The sequence below is a fragment of the Manacus vitellinus genome, unplaced genomic scaffold (assembly GCF_001715985.3).
Source record: "Manacus vitellinus isolate BGI_N305 unplaced genomic scaffold, ASM171598v3 scaffold_3_pilon, whole genome shotgun sequence".
Taxonomy (NCBI): Eukaryota; Metazoa; Chordata; class Aves; order Passeriformes; family Pipridae; genus Manacus; species Manacus vitellinus.
In genome coordinates this window covers 3,531,629-3,538,531 of record NW_021940535.1, presented here as the reverse complement: position 1 = coordinate 3,538,531, position 6,903 = coordinate 3,531,629, and positions in this window count along the sequence as shown.

Sequence of the window (6,903 nt, the reverse complement as noted above, 5' to 3'; positions counted from 1 at the left end):
CTGGAGAAGAGAAGACTCTGGGGAGACCTCATAGCAACCTTCCAAATACCAAAAGGTGGCTTATAAGAAATATGAGGATGGACTTTTTACCTGTAGTGATAGACCAATGGGCAGTGGTTTTAAACTGAGAGTAGATTTATATTATATGTACATATGGAAGAAACTTTTTACAGTGAGGGTGGTGAGACACTGGAACAGATTGCCTAGGAAGTTGTGGATGCCCCATCCCTGGAAGTGTTCAAGGCCAGGTTGGGTGGGGATTTGAGCAATCCGATGTAGTGAAAAATGTCCCTGCCGGTGACAGAGGGGTTGGACAGAATGATCTTTGAGGGTCCCTTCCAACCCAAATCATTCTGTGCTTCTGTGATTCTGTGAGGTGCTGCCTCCGTCAGCCTGGTGAGGGGGAACAGTAGGCGTGTGTCTAGGCTTAGCTGTAAAATACGTTTCAGTTAATTATTAACACACACATCACTACCGAATTTAGCTTGAGAACCAATAAAGCATTAGTTTTGGTGTGTTTTTTTTCTCAGCTAGGGCAAGAAAAGCTAGGAAAAAGTACTGCTGTTTTTAACCAACAGATATATTAGCAAGAGTGAGATTGAAGCAATGGGCTGGAGGAAGTGGAAGGCTCACAGTCTGGAAGTATATGCATCCTAGTGCATAGTTTATTATCTAGCCTAGATAAGGGTGTGGATATCCCATGCTATAAAATTCTTTCCAGGCCAAGATAAGCTGAAAAAGGAAAACCATCTCCTGACCTAGGAATAAACCATCTCCTGACCTAGGCAATAAATGAACACTTTCCATCCAGTGTGCTGCAGCTTGACAGCAAGGCAGGCAGAGCACATGTACCATGACATGGTGACACAGCAGAGAAATAAGATAAGGCTTTTGTTGGAGGCAAGGTCCCTAGGTAGAAAATAGCCCCTTCCTTCACATCCTGATTCCAGTCTCTCTTCAGAGCTTATGACTCCAGACCTCCCAGAATCTGTGCATAGAAACAAATATATATATATTTAAAAATAAAATAAAATAGTTTCAGAAGCGGTAGGAGTAATGAAGCTTTATTTTATCTGATCAAGGCTTGTACTACAGCTGAAATATTCCTAATGTCCTTCTTCTCTGTGGAATCTTAGGCATTTTTCAATAATATTGCCATCTTTCTCTCAGTAGAGGTGCCAATATTAACATATTTCTTTTACTCAGCCACCTCTCTTTCCTGAAGCATAAAAGCATACATTATTTTTGAGACTGCTACTCCTCTGTCAATTTTTCTTTTTCAAATTGAGTAACAGATATAAAAATTCCTAGGGGGCACCCACAGTGCATATAGATGCATGTATTCTCTAGACATTATTTATTTTGAACCAAGACTGATGAATATTTTTAAAGAATATAGTACTTATAAATTGATTTTATTGAACGCTTTCTTGTTTATGTTGAAACAGTTGTTTCTAATCTAATACTATTGAGAAATACTCAATTCCACAAAGGCTGTGTGTGAAGTAGGTAACAACTTTATTATGAACAAACAAATACAATACTTTCATGTGCTTCCCCACATGAACTGTAAATAATTATGAATGACTACAATTTTGTCTTTATTAAAATATTCCACTGCCTTCTTCACAGGCTATTAAAAATTAGCCAAATTCATAGTTGTTTTCCAAACTCTGTATTTTAAGAGTTGGATCACCTCAAATATATTTTGAGAATTTTTTCTTTATAATTATGTAAATGGTACTAACCTTTGTCAGTAAGTAAAAGAAAGCCCTTTTAAATTACATAAAATATTCAGTAAATGTCTAAAGCCTTTCAAAATCATAATTGGTATCTGTTGAGAAACCACACTAGCATTATTCATTTAAAAACAGGTAAGAAAAATATTCATGAATGCAGCAATAACTAGCCAAGACAAACATAATGTTATATTTCTGTAGCTTCCGTATCTTGTTCAAAGATATTTGTTTTTCCAGGGTGTGTTTAAAAAAAAAAAAAAGAATACCATTTTTTTCTAACTATCTAGCTGTTTAAACAAAGGTGTATCTCTTGGCAGAATAATAGTTAAATTATTGTCCAACTTCCCAGAATAAGGACTAAATATTTTTCATGACTTGCACCACTAACTACTCATTGTGATTGATTTTAAATGAAACACGACTAAGGACTCGTTGAAGTTTCAACAACCTACTCCAAATTCAGTAGCATATTAACACCAATGCCTTCATCCTAAATAATTATATTTCAGTAAGTGTCTGTGGAGATTTAGAGGGATGATCCAGACATAGTAGCTCTATTTCCAATGATAATGTAAAAGTTTATACCTCCTACAACTTAGTTTTTCTGTGGAAGGATGTTATTGAGCTGAGAGGCACTGATCAAAAAGATGTAACCCGATTTGTCTTTTAGTATTTTAATACATCCATCAATCTTCATTAATATCTGAAAAGTGCATGAAGAGGTCAGTTTTCCATAACTGGTGACATTAAGTAAAACTCACTAAACTGAAACAGGATGACTGCTTGCTGGACTGTACTTTGAGACCGCCAAATGAGAGTCCATGGTAACCATGCTCACTATATACTAGCACACTAGAAATCTGTGGCCACTTGAAACACCATTTACAAGAAATTATAACATATTTAACAGATATGCTAAGAAATGAAGGATGGAGTAATTATCTATAAGCTACCCTACCTGGGCTCCCAAAGAACAGCCCCACTGTTCACACCCTGTGACTTTCAGGCTTTCTTGATGGAGTCAGATATTTGTCCATCATATTAAAGTAATAATTCCATAGTAAACAGTATTTTGAGAAGCAGCAACTACAAGATAAGCATTGGTATTCTAAAGGACAAAGTTTATTGATTAAACATAATACCCAATTCAACCAGAATAGCTGTGTCAATCAGATCAAATGCTTTTTTGTTCAGTTTTCTCAATCAAGACTGAAGTTTTATCCCCTCAGCAAAGGTACTAATGCTTTGTATTAGAGAACTCAGGAGCTCAGAGGGATTTTTTTTTTTCCTGCAAGATGGATCATTTGTAAATGCAAACTCTTTGTTTGCAGTCCATGGTGAAAGGACAAACGCTGGCTTGCTGGAAGGATTAAGGAAGGTTAAGTTCATTCAGAGTACTGTTATAGGACCAAAGCTCATCGCCAATGAAACATTTAGGCTTTGAATTCCTATTTGGACTCCTGTTATTGATTTTAGTGGATAGTTAGAAGTCTAAACACATGCTATTGAAGCTAGATGTAGTCTGTGCTGCCTCAGACCTGAGCACGGTAAGCACAAAACACTGTCAAATTAGAGCAGTAACATTCCAAGCTGCCTGCAAATGGTTTGTAAGGAGACAGAAGGAAAAGGTCTGGGCAGATGATCAAATCTGCCAGGGGAGGAGGGCAGGGCTGAATTGCACGTGTAGGAAACAGGTAGATCAGATAAAGCAACCTATCTCTGGCCAGGCAGAATCAGAGACAGAAAACAAGTAAGATTTTGTCAGGAGTATCTGAAAGCCACAAGAGGGTGAGACGGAGTAGGATGAGACTCTGAAGAGAAATACATGGTGCAACAGAGCATGGTGGACATAAGCACTATGGTGCACAAAGGTGGAAATGGACTGAAATAGAGATTGCTAGTGGTGATAGGTGTAGCACTGATGGCCTCCAAGCCATAGAGTGGTAGTGGTGTGGGACAGTTTGTGTCTTTTGGGAAAGCGAGAGCCTGCTCCAAAGGAATGGCAGGGGAAGAAGAGGAGGTAGTGCTTCTCCATTATGGCCAAGCACAGAACCAAGAGCTGCTGCCTGCTATCACTGAAATTGAGCAAGCCAGCTGTACTTTATATATAGATATGTAATATTCCAAACTGCTTTTTGTTCCAGAGTTTTATTAGGCTGTACGGTAAACTGCAAATGGAAAAAAGGATGCTCTAGCTGAATGTCTATGTGTTCCTGTCAGTGCTTACTTGCTCTTGCTTTGCTCACCATTAATTCCTTCCACAGAGAAGCCACTTGATTTAAAAACATGGTTATTCTCCCTATGTGTTAAAATAAAAGGGATGAGGAGAGGAAAGGGATGCTGGCAGAGACTAAGAACTAATCCTGATCACTGTCAGGAGTATGTTGTGCATCTGGGCACTGTCAGTGAGCTCTCTTAGCACTCCGGAGAAAAAGCCTGGAAAATGCAATGCCAAGAACATGGTATCTTAATGGAAATGCAAGGCAATCCCCTGTGGCCTGTGAGGACAAGCCCCCTGGAATGAAATAGTCTGAAGCACTTTATTTTTGCTTTGTCTTATCTCATCTTCTTGTCTGTGTGACGAACAACCTCTCAACCTTTACAGCATCCTTCTAGCCAGAGAATTAAAGGTTACAGTCTGAAATAACGAGACCTCAGTGATCCAGTTTTTCTCATACCAGTGTACATTAGGACTAATTCCACTGAAGTCAATGGGACAAATATAAAACCAGTGCAAGTGGAGAATAGGGTTTTAGATTTCACCTTTAAGTCAAACAAAAAAGATGAAGTTGCCTAATAGGGATTTTCTTTCTTCATTTAAAATAGTAACCATTTCCTGGTTTTTTTTCCTTCAGTGTGAATTTATCTGTAGCATTTCTCCACCACTATAGCTTGCATATTTCAATGTGAGAAATAACATCCCATTAAGTAAAGATGGAAAAATGCATCAATAGTTTGGAAATTACAGGCAATGGGTTTATTAACTAATGTCCCCCAAGCAATCTCAATTTTCTCATATTGTAATGAGATGGGAAGAGGATTAAGCTGTTGCTGGACTGAAAAAAAAAACAACATTAGATATATTCTAGAAATCACAAGGGATAAAAATGCAACTGATGTCAGAATGGCAAGAAATAATAACAATACTAATAAGGCATCTGATCTGTAAGACAAACCATTTTCAGTTATGGAAAGTATCTAGGGCTGCTAGAAGAACTGTGCAATGATGTTGTTCACACAGTCTGTTGAAGGAACCTTAGAGAGCCTCATGTGGTCCGTTATGAAAAGGAAGATTATTTAACCTTTAATCAACTGTCTTTGAGATGTGCTGTCTCCATCTGCAGTCACACACACACAACACAGTTAGTCAGGGAATATTTGCCTTAATGGTACCGCCAATGGCATCTCCATCCACCTATTCTCCCATGTTTTACTACTGCTACTACTATCACCTCCACTACCACGGCTGCATACAAAACAAAAAGAGGGGCTCAAGCATATCTCCTGGCTTCCTGAAAATTCCTCAGGGACTAAAACAGAGAAGAGAAATTTAGTGGTGGTAGATGAATAACCTTTCCTTCTCACTTGAGTGATGATCCTTAAACATGCCCAGTGGGTGACCCTAAGCCCTTCAATGATACAAAGTCTAACTACCAACCAAAGTTGTGAAGCAGTATTGATGGCATATGATACACATCTTAGACAAAAATATAGGGCAGATAAATCTGCAAATCTGTCTGGCATAGACAGCACGAGGTGTAGCACAGTCATGACTCATGTTCTTTAAACTCTGTACAAGGTTGTCTACCATATGCTCATGTGAGGTAATGAACTGACAGGCAAGGAAATTTTCAGGAGAGATGATGAGTAAAGGAAGGCATATGAGGAATACAGAAGGTTGAATGTAGGTTTTGTCCCTTGGGCAGGGTTTTCAAGCACTTGTCTCAGAGCTAAGTTTCATAGTGCTAAACCATTCAAGCACAAAATGCAGTACTAATATGAGTGCTGGCATCTGAGCAGGTTTCGCTGTCTAAATGGATCTTGAGAATCTGTGGACAAGAAATCTTTAGGCTTGCTGGAATATGAACACTGTGGTGATTTCTATGTCAAGAGTGAAGAAAGAAGCCCAAATGGTTATAAGTTCAGTAGGTATAACATCTCTTCAGTGGAGATACTAGATAGTGGGATTTTTTCACCCTCAGAAGGAATAAATTACTCCAACCATCTGCTATACCTTCTTCAGGAGACTTGAGGACCAGAGCCAGGAGTTTCTCCCTGGCAGTAGTGCAAAAGGGAGCATGCACTGAAACCTCTAAGGCCCTGCATGAGGAAATACCTTGATTTTCTTTAAGTGTGCATACTGCTTATCACACAAATCAAGCTAAGTCCTTCAGCTGAGGAGTACCAGCTCACTAACTCAAGGTGCATTATGGCAGTCCAGTTCACTCTGTAAATCTAAAAGTAAGGACTTAGTAAACGGTAAAGTCTGTTGAAGTCAGTGATTTATTTTTCACTTGGCCTTAACAAGCTGCTAATGCTATTTAGTGCAGACAAACATCTCACACCTACCTAAACTCCACTACAGCATTTATTATCTGAGACACTCCTTCCTGGCTGTTCTGAACCACTGCAGTGTGCAGCGCATTGTTAAATAACTTTCAAGCTGTTCTATTTTCAACCATGCTACATTTTTCACCAGCACAACTTACCTTATGTTAGCACACATTTTCCTGACCCTCAGTCAATTTCAAGCCTGATCATTAAAATCTGTATTTGTGCTCCCATGCCCATTTCTTGTAATGCTTCCTCTTCCAGGTTGCTCAGCCTTGAGAAACCCCTCTATGAGCATGCTTCAGGGTTGTCTTTATGTTTTGGGAAAGAAGACGTGGATCTTCTAGGCTTGCTGATATTGAAGAGGCAGTGTGAGCCCAGATGTAGAAATAAAGCTGTTTCTGGAGCATAGGGGGCAGAATGTAGCAATGGTAAATAACACTGCTAGGATGCAAGGATGGAAAAAAATGGTCCTACCAAAAGCCAAGGGAAGCTGATAATCTTACCAGGCACTCTGTAGCAACCACTGCTACACAACGCTGGATGCTATGAAGGGCAAGTATCTCATTAGTGCTTCTCTCTGATAGTAAGGACTACATGGCATTCACATAGA